The sequence below is a fragment of the Haemaphysalis longicornis genome, unplaced genomic scaffold, assembly GCF_048455015.1.
Source record: "Haemaphysalis longicornis isolate Haplotype H1 unplaced genomic scaffold, Haemaphysalis longicornis Haplotype H1 scaffold_8, whole genome shotgun sequence".
NCBI lineage: Eukaryota > Metazoa > Arthropoda > Arachnida > Ixodida > Ixodidae > Haemaphysalis > Haemaphysalis longicornis.
This window is the reverse complement of record NW_027526445.1, coordinates 139,583,590-139,597,063: the sequence shown is the minus strand read 5'-3', so window position 1 is coordinate 139,597,063 and position 13,474 is coordinate 139,583,590. Positions and strand designations below refer to the sequence as shown.

At 49.8% G+C, this 13,474-nt stretch overlaps 1 long non-coding RNA gene across 2 annotated transcripts; it reads right to left on the bottom strand.

Annotated features, from left to right (window-relative positions):
* Positions 1-348: 348 nt before the first annotated feature.
* Positions 349-11,257, bottom strand: LOC144150013 (uncharacterized). Of its 2 annotated transcripts, none has more exons than XR_013318410.1 (3): positions 10,986-11,257; positions 5,182-5,341; positions 349-3,737 (listed from the first exon to the last, which is right to left on the bottom strand). It is a non-coding gene; the product is annotated as an uncharacterized LOC144150013 (long non-coding RNA). The 2 variants fall into 2 exon arrangements; XR_013318409.1 differs by having other exon boundaries at positions 5,222-5,341; positions 10,986-11,252.
* Positions 11,258-13,474: the final 2,217 nt, after the last annotated feature.

The following is a 13,474-nucleotide window of genomic DNA, read 5'->3' as shown; positions in this document are numbered from 1 at the left end:
GTATCCATTGTGCATTTGCAACTTTGTGGAATGGGCAGCGAGCCCTACGAGCATGCGAATGCTTCACACCGCCACACGTGCTTTGCCCGGCTTTGCTCACACATGCTTTTCTGCAGAGATTGCTGGGATGCCTAAAGGCTGGAATACGTGGAGCGAACTTTCACGACAAAGTTCGCGCGGCAGGAAATCTCTGAGCTACCGTACTTATCCAATTCTAACGCGCCCCCGATTCTAACGCGCACCAGATTTTTCTGACAAAAAAACCAAAAAACTTGCACCTCCGTTTGTAACGCGCACGGAACTTTATAACCCAGACAAACGAATGCGGGAGAAATGGGCGATTTATTCCCCAAAGTAATTTCGCTCATCTCACTCCTCGTCGCTTTCCGCTGACCAGAACATCTCGTCCTCGGTGCCGCCAAGAGCCTTCGCGATGCCACACTTCTGAACGAACATTCAACCATGGTCGATGGGATCGTGGCCCACGCCTCGCACGCCCATCCCGCGAGCTTCTCCAGAGCCGCACGCTTCAGCCGACCGCTCGTTTTGAACGCGTGAGAGCCGCTGCTGCCATTGCTGTTATCAAGCGCGCAAGTGGAACAATTTGACGATTTGTGTGAACGCCGATAGAAAAGTCTAGGCGCATATGGTTCCTGCATCCGAAAAATCGTTGCTAAAAGCTTTAGCGCCATCTTGACATGGTGATGGCGATGGGTGGGACGAAATTTCTGCTGTTTCGGTTTCGGTTTCGAATCCGATGCTAACGCGCATGTGATTTTTCGGCCTATTTTTCCGGAAAAAGGGCGCGCGTTAGAATCGGGTAATTACGGTACATGGAGTGACGACATGACACGCGCCGCCGCGCTGCCGCTGGGCTGCTCTAAATTAAAGCCCCTCCGCCGCGGCCGTGCCCATAGGAGGGGCTTTACTCTCACTGAACTCCATGCCCAGAATCAACGGTGCTGTTCAGCAAACAGACCCAGTGAAGGAGCTTCCCACTTTGGTTGTACATCATTTAACGATTCTGCGTGGGGCGGGGGTGTTTCTTCTACTGAAATATTCGTTCTCAGTTTTCAAAAATGCTAAGGGCTGAAGAGAGAGAGAGAGAGAGAGAGAGAGAGAAAAAAAAAAGAAAAAAAAAAACGAACGGCACCGGGGAGATTCGCACGAACGACTACAAGAACAAGTAGCCGGCAGTTTAACCTCTACTTCACCCCAAGAGATGGTGCATATGAGCAAAATAGCCTCTGTTACTGGTTTTTGTCGTATTTGAGACGCCCTCGTAGTGATACCGCCTGTTCCTCACTCGCCAATCTTGCAGACAGGCCTCATATTGCTGCTACTGCAAGTAGTGTAGCCGGATCGCCCTTATTTAACCTGATAAATGCTATCATGTATGCCCATACAGCCGGTCGGGACCGTGTTTTCCCCTCGTCGTTTTTTCCTCTCCCACCTGCTCTCCGGGTGCGTGCCGCACTCATGGCAGGTGCAGTGGCCCTGCTCCCGCGTGCCCCCAAGTGTTCTGTCACCTACTCCTCACTGCACGATGCCACTGCTCCTGTTCTCTCAATGGAATTCCCCATTAGGTTGCATCAATGTATGGCTTGGCTCTTACCGAGATCGATTAAGCATCAGACGACGTTTCATGTCTTGGGTAGTTGCTTCTCACAGTGCAATCGCAAGCTGCATGCCAATTTTGTCGCAATAACTGAGTATTCTTCAATGTGTTGGTCAAGCCAATCCAGGCGACAAAACACGTTGCAACTGACTTTGTTCTTGCGGAGTTGCTGTTGCAAACCACTTTTGGCCTCCCACATGTGGGGAAGCTGCAAGTCAACCTGGCATTGGTTCCCTGCTTCAAATGTATAATTAGTTGCCTGCTCAGCATCTCGGCCCAGTTGATCCGCCTTTGCCTTGATGTTAGTTATTTCTCAGATATGTGGACCAATCACCGAGTGTGAGGAATCCCGCTGCACCACTCAGAGCCCTTGAAATGCATCTCAGTAAATGAGGATAAGCGGGCCTACCAGACCTTCGTTTGATGTTGCCGGGTGGTCGCTGCCGAGATTCTCTTATGTGTTGCGTAAAGTGGTCTTCCTTTACGTGTGTTCTGTAAAAGTGAGGCAAGGCTGCTCACACTGCTGCTCATCACTGCTCACACTACTTCCGGTGCAAGTGGGATGCGTATGGTCAGTGGTAAGGGTGAGGCCTTCTTGTTGGGCATCAAGCCAAAGGTTTTCGCTTTTTAATGGTGTCATGCTTGCAATCCCCACTTAGTGTGATGTGCATTAAAATCACCGACAATGAGTAATGTGTCGAAATGGAAAATTTCAAGAGTTTTCTAAAAAAGCTCGGTCAATTTGGAGGTGTTGCGAGAAGGGCTCCATACGTTTAGGAGAAACGTGCCGGTCAGCCATGTTTTGCATTTAGTAATTAATTCGATGCAACAATACTCCCATCCCGGCTGGCAAATTTCACTTCTTTTCACAGACGCAGAAGTTTTGACGCCTCCGAACACTCCAAGTTCTACACCGTGTTTGCCATTTGAAAAGACTTTCCACACTGATGAGTTCTACACTGTTTGTTGATTAGTACACACATACCCTGAAGTCACTGACCAAAGAACTGAAGCGCATGAAAAATTCCTTGCCGGCCTGACCCCTGACCCGACAGGCACAGTCAGCCCTGTGCGGCAGCAGCGGCTCACCATTGTTTGCATTGCTGGATGTAAACAAATCTTTCCTTTGCAGCTACGTCAGCTGACTCCTTAGCCATGATTGGCTATCCGGTTTTGCATTGCCGAGGCGCAACGAGGGGATTCAGTCCTAGAGCGATCTTGTCCTCCCTCGCAAAGCGAGAAAAAGCGATGCCCGGCTCATCACTTGCGATGTCACGCAATGTGCCAAGTCGCCAGTGGGAATGTGCCTTTACACGATTGGTGAGCACTTTGGAACTGTCCGCTGACGGAGGCCAGACGCACGTGCAGTCGATTTTATGGGGCCCATTCCCCTTCACGCAGCGTCCTCAAAGAACCGGTGATGCAAATGTTGAGACCGGTGATTTCAGCACCAATCTTATCCTCAAATTGCACTAACATGGCTTTGAATGTCGCACGAGGGTTTCCATGATCTGTTCTCCAAAATTTTGAAGCACACCTTCCGTAACGTACTAATCATCCGACCCTGAAGCAAGGGGGGTTTGCCAAGGCCAATTTTCTTGTCCCAGTGTTTTAACTGAGTACAGCCAGATGGAGAATTGTCCATTGCATCTGCGGACCCAATTTCTGAGGACCCCAAGGTCGGTAACCTGCTGTGGCTGGAGTCAACGATGGCCTGAGATGCTGGTCTGACGTTTTGGAAGAGGCGGGGTTCACAGTGGTGTCGACTCCCTTAAGTTCAGTTAGGGCTGCTTTTAGAACTTTTTCTTTGCAACGATAATGGACTTAAGCATGTGATGGATTTTGTTAATTTCTGAGCATGAATCGGAATGTCTGCCGTGAGTGTATTGACTCTGGGGGACCATGTGTCTCTGAGTGTGTTTGCCGTGGGAGACCGTAGCTGCCCAGCTCACCTTGTTGTTTAGGTTGATTCTGTTGGCATGGATATGGCCGCCTGTCCTCGATGGTTTTGGCCCTCAGTGCTCGACAGCCGACGACGCAACGTCCAGCGCACACAATCCCAGCTCCGGGTGGAGTTGTCCTTGGTCGCCGGTCCACAGCTCGCATTCCCTTGGCTTTGCTGCAACCAAGGAAAGGAGCCCAAATGGTCACTCTCCCCAGATGAGGCCCTAAAGAATTTTTTACTGCTCCTTTCTATTGTCCTCGTCCTTCATGAATAGTCACAATCTGCGCATAGAGTGTAAATCCCGAAGTGCTAGGACTTGATTTTAATGAAGCCTGTCGCGTGCTTAAGCTCCCAATCAGAGGTCAAGAAAAAAACGTTCAATGCATTACTGACCGCTAATCGCTAAAACGCTTCAACAAGGCCGAAGCCACATGTAGCCAAAGCAACAAGCACGAAATGAATATCGTACTGTTAAACTAGGCCGTACAGCCAGTGTCTTCTTGGCAGGAGGCACTTATTCATGTGGCAGCATGTAATGCCTTTCAGCTGCTGCTTGCATCAATCTAGAGTTTTGCTCCCGTGAGTACACCCCATTGTTTTCCTCAACAGCTGCGTAGTTTAATTTGACCCAATGCAAGTGCAGTTACTAATACGCCTGCAGTGCACTGGCCTTGAATGCAGGATCACACATGCTTGGTGCATTGCTACCGTGGTATGCTGCACGTATCAACTCGACTCAACAGTGTGTCACCTGACAACCTCCAAATGCACACCTGAAACACCTCCTTTAGTTCTTTCCAGGGTGCTCATTCTTCACAGTCCATCAACTGTTGGTACAGCCAGAAATACTTTTAGGGGTTGGGGGTGTATGGAGGTATGGGAGAATGGAAGGAGCCTTGCCAAAATGAATGCTAGCACTTGCTTATGTGCAGCATAGTAAAATGTTTGGGGGAGGGGGTTCAAAACCCCTCCGCGCTGTACCTGGAGAATCCTATCGGCCATCTGGGAGGCCATCACTGATGTGTTGCTGGGGCATTCTTGGCTCGTTTCTCTCTCACAAAGGTGAGCACATGGAGGAATTATTTGTGCACTTGACAGCACCTGAGGATTCACAAGGATTGTCAGCTGCTGATAATGGCTGAGCTGTTGGGTTGACCTTTTTTCTGTGCAGCTTAGCAAAGGGGTCAGCCTCGCGTAGGATGTTTACTAGCACTGATGAGAGGCTGAAAGTTGGGACGTAAAGAGTAGTCAGGCAGTGGATGTTCACACGCATTTAAAGAATTGGCCATCATATGGCTTATGTGAAGACTATGACATGCTTTTCATCACTATCAGAAGTGGGGTAGGTCCAGCCCAAGGGACCGTGGCACACCATCTTGCATTCGGGACAGACGCAAACACCCACACACCAAAACGTTCGACAAGTACTCCTGTAATGATGCCAGCATTTACGGAGGTGAAGGATAAAAAAATCTAAAATGAAGTTTGCCTTGGAGGTGCAGTGTCCCTTTGGCACTGCACATTTTTATACGTTTCAACACGAATTTTGCATAATCAACATAAAAAAAAAAGTTGTACAACTGAAACTGAAAAGCAACACAGGCTGCATAAACTTTACCTTCTTAAGAGAAGCAAAAATAGGCCAGAAACATGCATACGCTATGCCAAGTTTTTTCTGCAGCCTTGTGTGCCTAGTGGTGGCTGGATGGCTTTTTGTTGACTTCGCCGGACTGGGGGAGTGGCTGTTGAGAGCCAGTGGTTGATCTCATGCTTCAGACCTGCAAGAGTGAGTAGTAACATGTGAACTTAAACATGCTGCGATGCACAGTTTTACAACAGTCAGTTCACCAGTGACCACATAAAGTTGAAAACGGCTTGTGCTTGCTTTGTAGAAGGTTTGTACGAACACTTTGATTGACTATGAGGTTTAACACACTGACACTACACAGGCGATCAGGCACACCGTAGTGAGGGACTAAGGTTAATTTTGACCACTTGGGGATGTTTTAACGTGTGCCAAAATCTCGAACATGGGCATTTCTGCTTTTCGCCTCCATTAGAAAAGCGGCAACTGTGGCCAGTTGCCGCTTTTCAAATATGAAGTCTGGACTAGAAGGTATGCAGGCAACGTTTAACAAATATACATATGTGCAGACGCAAGGATGGTGAAAACAGAGCCTGCAAGCATATGAATAGTCTGCTTGCCGGTTGGGAAGGTTGGTTGCTTAAAAAAAGAATGGTGCATAAAATAACCTGCTAGATACCATGTGTGCCCAAGGCAATGCTTAAAAATCAACTCGCCATTCCATGTAATAAATGCAGCTATGTAGTAAAAGCACAGAGGGGGAGGGAGGAATAACTGGGTGTTTTAAGGTGCACAGTAAAAATGGAGCAGTTAAAAGGAACGAGCCAAACATGGAACTAGCGTTACTCCGGTTTGTTCACTAATTAAAATGCCCAATTTTTTTTCATTCCTCAAATTAAGGTACTTCCTGTCTCGTCGGCTGACGAGTGGCGATGAAAGCGACCACACCGACCGGTTGATGGAACTCAAGTGCCTTTATTAAGCGAAGAGAAATAAACCCCCCCGGTCCCCGATGGCGCGGCGGCGCAGGCGTGGAACACGATAGCTCACGCGTCACACATCCGGCGGGTTTGATCCGCGGAGCTTTCAACCGTCACTGCTGGTGTTTCGTCTGTGCTTGCCTGCACAGGCATCAGGCATGCCTGCACCGTTGAACGGCACCAAATGCCGACGGTTGCGCTGAATGATGCCTGTCGGTGTTTCCACCACATATGAGCGTGGTCTTCTTGCTGGGCTGAGCACCTTTGCTGCGCATGACATATCCTGCACCCACACATCCTCCCCGTCAGCGAGTGGGCGGAGTTGGTGGGCGGCGTGACGACGGTTGAAGTCTTGACTTTGTTTTGTTCGGTTAGCTTTATCCTTAGCTGCAACTTCGTCGTGTGGTGGCCACTCCGGTTGCAGGGTGTCTGGCATCTTCGGCACTGTCGTTTGCAGACGTCGGCCCATTAGGAGCTGCGATGGGCTGTATCCGCTCGCTCCTGGCGTGTCGCGGTACACCAGAAGCGCCATGTGTGGGTCCTTGGATTTTGTGAAAAGATCCTTCATGGTCCGCACCATGTGTTCTGCCTCGCCGTTTGACTGTGGGTAGCTCGGGCTGCTCGTGATGTGATGAAATCCGTAGGTCTGCGCGAACTCGGCGAACACCCATGACGAAAATTGCGGGCCGTTGTCGGACACGAACACATCAGGTATTCCATGTCGCGCGAACGTGCTCTTGACAGCCGCAATGACAGCTGTGGAGGTGGTCGACGACAAGCTGATTACTTCCGGAAAACGAGAGTAGTAGTCCACCACGATTATGTAGTGAGTTCCATCAAGTTCAAACAAGTCGGCGCCTACACGCTGCCATGGCCGATTTGGAGTCGGTGTTGCGATTAGTGGCTCCGAACGCTGAACTCTCGTCTGAGCGCATTTCGCACACGATGTTACGAGCTGCTCAATTTCGCTGCTAAGGGTAGGCCACCATACTGCGTCCCTTGCCCTTGCCTTGCACCGTCCAATGCCTTGGTGGCCTTCGTGGATTTGCTGAAGTACCTCACGGCGCATCAGGCTTGGAATAATGATGCGGCGATCTTTGAGCAAGAAGCCATCGCACACTGTGATGTTGCCTCTTTCCTTCCAGTACTCCCTTAGATGAACTGGAACCTTTGAGACGTTTTCTGGCCATCCTTTCTCACAGAAGCGGAGTAGCCCAGAACAGATGCCGTCTTCCGCTTGGTGCTTGCGTAAGGCATCCATGCGGGAGGATATGAGGGTGGCAGCTGCTGTAACGACTTCCCCGATGAATAACTCGATGGAGTCTGTCTGCCATTGACTTCGCTCAGGATCGTGTCCCTGAATAGGAGCCCTTGACAGCGTGTCTGCCGTGGCAATCAGCTTGCCAGGGACGTAGAGAACAGTGAACTGATAGTGCATAAGACGGATTCGCAAGCGCTGGATTCTGGGCGGAATCATGTCGAGTTCTGCTGATCCCAGGAGCGTGACTAAAGGACGATGATCCGTTTCGACTTGAAATGCGATGCCCCTCAGAAACTGGTCGAACCTCTTGACAGCCCACGTCACAGCCAAAGCTTCTTTTTCTGTTTGACTGTAGCGGCTTTCAGTGTCCGTTAGGAATCGTGAGGCGTAAGCAACCGCTCGTCGTTCTCCCGATGGTTGATCTTGAAGCAATACGGCTCCGAGACCGTATGAGCTTGCGTCAGCTGACACAACCGTGGGGTACGATGGGTCATATTTAGCCATGCAGACCTCTGAACTGAGCAAGCTTTTGAGCTTGTCGAAAGCAGCTTGCTGGCACGGTCCCCAAAGCCATGAGTTTCTCTTTTGAAGCAATGCCCTGATCGGTGCTGTGATGTCGGAAAGATGAGGAATGAAGCGGCCCACATGGTTCACCATTCCCAGCAGTCTTCGGACACCGCTGACATCCAATGGGGTTGGTAGCTTGGCCAAGGCCTCGACCTTTTCTGGATCGGGAATGATTCCTTGTGCACTAACCACGACTACAAGAAACTTGACTTGGTTTGCAGAGAACGTGCATTTCTTGCGGTTCAGCTTGATTCCCGCTTCTTCCAAGCGCTATAACACCTGCTTGAGACGTTGGTCATGCTCTTGCTGCGGTGCTCCGAAGACAAGAATGTCGTCAATCATGCTCACAACTCCTTCCAGGCCTTCCAGAATTCTGCTCATCTGTCGCTCAAAATATTCTGGCGCTGAGCAGATTCAAAAAGGTAGCCTTTGGAAACAATCTTCCCATTGGTGTTATGAACGTAGTGAGTTCTTGACTTTCTTCTGAAAGCTTCACCTGGTGAAAGCTAGCGGTAGCATCGAGCTTAGAGAATACCTTTGCTGATCCGAGGCGTCCCAGGATGTTCTCGACTGAGGGTAGTATGTGACCCTCCCGAAGCACGACTGCGTTGAGTCGGGTGAGGTCAACGCATATTCGGTAGCCTCCTCCTGCTTTTGGAACAGCCACCATACCGGAACACCATGGTGTGGGACGGTCCACCCGTTGGATGACTCCCTGGGATTCGAGCTTGGTGAGCTCCTCTCGAACTGGTTTGTGAAGCGGAATCGGTACTCTTCTCGGCACGCTGAGTGAGAACGGTTTGGCGCATGGTTGGAGACGTATCACGTATTCGTCTTGCAGCTCACCCAAGCCATCGAAGAGACTGTCCTTCAAAGTGACGGTAGAATCCGTTACACTGTCCACGAACCGTACAACTCCAAGAGCCTGTATCGCAGGGAATCCAAGAAGCGGCGGGTCTTGCGAAGGCACAACATACACTGTTTGCACTGTAGACCTGCCTTTCCAGCTCAGTTTCGCTTGGAATGTTCCTAGAACGGTGAGGGAGTAATTTCCTGGGCCCGTAAGCTCACCTTCTGGCTTTTGCAGCTGTTCGGTATGCCTGGAAACGAGTCCGGTACCACTGTCACCTCCGCACCCGAGTCAACCTTGAAGTTAGCGTAGTCCGTTGACGGCCACTTTTACGAACTTGGCTCTGGTGATGGCTGCTACGGAGTGCAGTGTGAGAGCTCCCATGTTCTTCTTGCTTTTCTTTTCGCAGACTGCTTCGAAGTGTCCAATCCAATTACACCCTTTGCACTTGGCTTGCCTAGCTGGGCAATCTGCTCGAGGATGCGTTGGTCGACCGCAGTATCTGCAGCTTGTGGTAGCGTCGCTTGTGTTGGACTTCGTAACACGCTTGCCGGAGCTCCCTTGAGAATCCGAGCCATGTCGCGGCTTTTGGAAGCGCTTTTGAACTTTGGCCTCGGCCACATTGGAGCAGGATTTCGCTCTTTTTGGAACACTGCTGCACGGGCTTTCATGGCATCTTCGTTGATGCGAGCCTGTAGTCTTGCTTCTTCAAGGGTAAGCTTTTGTGTTCGGCACAGTTTGTCCACAAGGTTAGAGTCCCGGAGACCCATGACGAACCTGTCTCGAACGAGTCGTTCTTCCACTTCCGCTGAGGCGTAGTTGCACTTTTTGACAAGTGTACGCAGCGCAGTGTAGAACTCGTCTACGGTCTCGCCTTCACCCTGGGTTCGACGGTGGAAGCGGACACTTTCGTAGACCTCGTTGACCGGGTGGATGAACTGATCGGTGAACTTCTTCTAGCGAGCTCCAGTCTTCGCTGGACAATGCTAGAGTGTTGAGAACGCGGCAGGCGTCTTGGGAGCCCATGTCGTAAAGAAGTGTTCTGACCTGTACTTCTCCCGGCGCTTGGTAGATGCACAGATGCACAGCAATAGTCGTCGAACTGGTAGACCCATTCTTTCCAAGAGCTTGGGTTCCCAAAATCGAATTTCGGTGGCGGTTGAAGCCCGGTGCCGCTGAACTGGATAGAAGGATCTCCATCCGCCATAGCGTGTTTTGCAGGCTACGCACCTTAGACTGATTGCTATTAATAATTGATCGATGTGTCGCTAACTTTATCCCACTTCTGACACCATGTCTCGTCGACTGACGAGCGACGATGAAAGCGACCACACCGACCGGTTGCTAAAACTCAAGTGCCTTATTAAGCGAAGAGAAATAAACCCCCCCCCCCCCCCCCCCCCGGTCCCCGATGGCGCGGCGGCGCAGGCGTGGAACACGATAGCTCACGCGTCACACATCCGGCGGGTCCGGTAACGCGAACCGCCGCCCGAGCGAGCGTGAGAAACGCACCTTCAGCGCGCCGTGAAATGCGCGTCCACTACACTTCCGAAATCTGGGTCCTAGTAATTTTTCTGCGTCAAGACTTGCGCATTGAATCTACACGGCACCAGCGGAACGGGTTGGTCACTGCAACAGCAGATTTTCTCTGGAATTGGAGTCTGAAGAAAATCTCAGTGATGTCAGTGATTGTCAGTGTCAGTGATTGCCGCGATTTAAATAAAAAACAAGAGCGCGCCTGTTTTTTATCCCTCGTTCGAACAACCGACAAGGCATCCAGCGTGCGATCGCGACTGGTGACTGCGAAGCTGATGGTGGCGCATTGCTGCCTGCCTAAGTTTTCATTCCAATTTATTTGAAAACACGTTGGCAGACGGGGGCGTGCACGAGTAGGTAGAGCGATAAAAACGTTAGAGCCCACGTATGCGTGCGACTGCGTCGCGATAAATCACGCGTATGCTCGCGGAAAAGCGATCGCCCGAAGGCATATGCAGAAAATGTTGCCGTACGGAAGCCAAACTCGAGGGATTTGTTCAAAGGGCGCTTGCGATCCGTCAGCGCTCGGGTTACAGCACCGGCCTCGCATTCGCTACCATCGCTAAATCGGCGTACGCGTGAAACAGCTCTCCAAAGAAATTATTCGGTTTTTGTAATCAACCATGTATTAGAGGGAACTTACCAGACAAAGTCGTGGATACGGTGCGGGTGCACTTGCGTCGGCATCCACGGCGGCAGCCAACTACAGTGTCGGACTTGCGCGCCGTTCCGGCCGTTCGCTGCCGCGGTTTCATCCTCCGGTGATGCGAAGTTATCGATGGCAGGTGGTAGAGCGCCACCACGTAATGTGAATGCGATTAATAATATATCTCTTGACGCCACTACCGATAATTGGGTTGAAACGCGGCAGACGACAAACGGGACACCGGTGTTTTTTTTTTTTTCTCGAGATGTGGGCGCACAGCGCATGCGCTAGCACAGTGGCCACAGACATGGCGGCTTTCAGTGTGGCCAAGCGAAGAAAATCGCCCGCTAAACTTTTGAATGAATACCGTCTATAGTGGTTTGTGCGCAGAATTTAGAAGTGAGTAAATTTGAGGCGCTAAACAACGGGGACCAAAGAAACACGTAGACACAGACAAGGCGCCAAGACGTGTTTCTTTGGTCCCCGTTGTTTAGCGCCTCAAATTTATTCAGTATGTTCAACCAACTATCAAGCCCTGATCAAGCTTTTGTTAGAAGTGAGCACGCCCGCAATGCAATATCATCATTAAGAGGGTTTTTGGTAAGGAGTCGGTTCGTGTATTCCCAACAGTCATTTTCCAGGGAACATACACATGCGAAAAACTGACTTCAAGCAGCAACACGTAAACAAAAAGCGCATTGCACAATCACATTTCGATTCTTATGTATTTGCGCACACTATTGGCGCACTAAAAGTGTATTTTCGTAAAGACGGATATGGTGATAGGGAGATGAATCGAGCCATGGAATTTTCCGTAAATTTTCTACGCAAAGCCACCAATATACTGGCGCGTTCATTATACACTGTTAAACAACAGCCTCTACCGCGCTAATTGGGGCATTTCTGAAAAGTGCTGATAGTGAAAACAGGGCAAAAAAATATTCCAGCAGCTTGAGCTAGTGGCCGGTGCAAGGGGGGAGAGACAGCGGAGCGGGGGGTGGGCCTAGCTTCTTCCAGTTTTGCTAAATTTTGCTAAGTTTTGCGAGGTTTTGCTAGGCTTTGCTAAGTTTTGTTAGGTTTTGCGATGTTCTTTTTTTAGCGCACGGTCGCCTGCCGGCTGAGCCCCGCTGCTTCTCGTCCTGCGCCAGAGGACCTTCTTTTATGCCGCGCGTTCCTCGAGTAGAGTTGGTTGGTTGGTTGGTTGGTTCCCTATGATATGGCGCGTACCCACGCGGGGGATTGGCCAAGAAGCTGCGAGGCTAGAAGAAGAAGAAGAAGAAGAAGAAGAAGAAGAAGGTTTATTTTTTTGAAATTTTCCTATATACAAGTGCTGCGATGAGCACCTGGAACCATAGCCCCAAGGCTAGTTTTGGATCCATACGAAAAATTTCAAATTGTTTTTTTTATCCAAGTCAAGAACAAGAAACATATCAGGGGTTCAATACATATGACAAGGAAGATGTGTTGATACATTACAAAAATAAACGCCAAACTTTGAGCAAGAATCACGGTACACACACTTGGGAACTATACAAGGTATCAGGGAAAATACGTATTATGTGCTGCAGATCAGACTTTCAACTAGGTGAAAAATATGTGTCAGACATCATGTATGTTTTTATTGACTGATCGTTTTGTGTCATACATTTTATTGTTGGTGGGAGGCTATTCCATATTTTTGTGCCAATAAAAGGAAGGCTTCGACACCCGTATACATTTGATATCTTCGGTACGTTCAGGTTATTATTGTTAGCATGCCTAGTATTTCTACTAGGAAAGCTTAAGATAGATGAGTGGTACGGAGTGTTAGTACTTATGACCCTCTTGATCAGTATTGCTGTTTTGTAATCTCGTGCTTTATTGAAGTGCATGATGTTCAGCTCCTTAAAAATTGGCGAAGATTTTGCAGTTCTTGCTGCTGATGCTATTATGCGCACAGACCTCTTTTGCAAGATGTTGATAGGTGTGCAGTACGATGTGTAGCTCTGGACGCTGCTGGAAGCTGGGCCCGACTGGACTTGAGCCCTGCTGGGAGGCTGGGCCGGGAGTCTAGTGCGTGCCCTCCGTTCTTTGCCGATTCGCGCTGCCTTCGTTCTCTCCCTGCTCGCCAGAAGGCACTACGTGTATCTTTTTCTTGCTATTTTTTATGATGACGCTACTGGGCTAAGCACAAGCCTAAACAGTTCCGCTGTTAGAATTCCATTTCTCAACGTTCTCATTGTTGACGTTTTATATCTCCACAGAAAACAGGGCTTCCACAGCTGGTACAGTTACGGCATTTTGTGCGTGCCATTCCTACTGCACTGACAGTTCATGCGTAATAAGATTGGAACACCGCTTTACGGAAAGTGTCGGTAAAATAATAGTGACGTATTACTTCCAGTGTTAAAAATGACCGCGTGGGTTCCCCGCACACGAGTTATTGAAGACGAAGAAAGCCAAGGCACGCTCCTCGCGACGCGAGCCAAGTGCGCCGACTGCCCAGT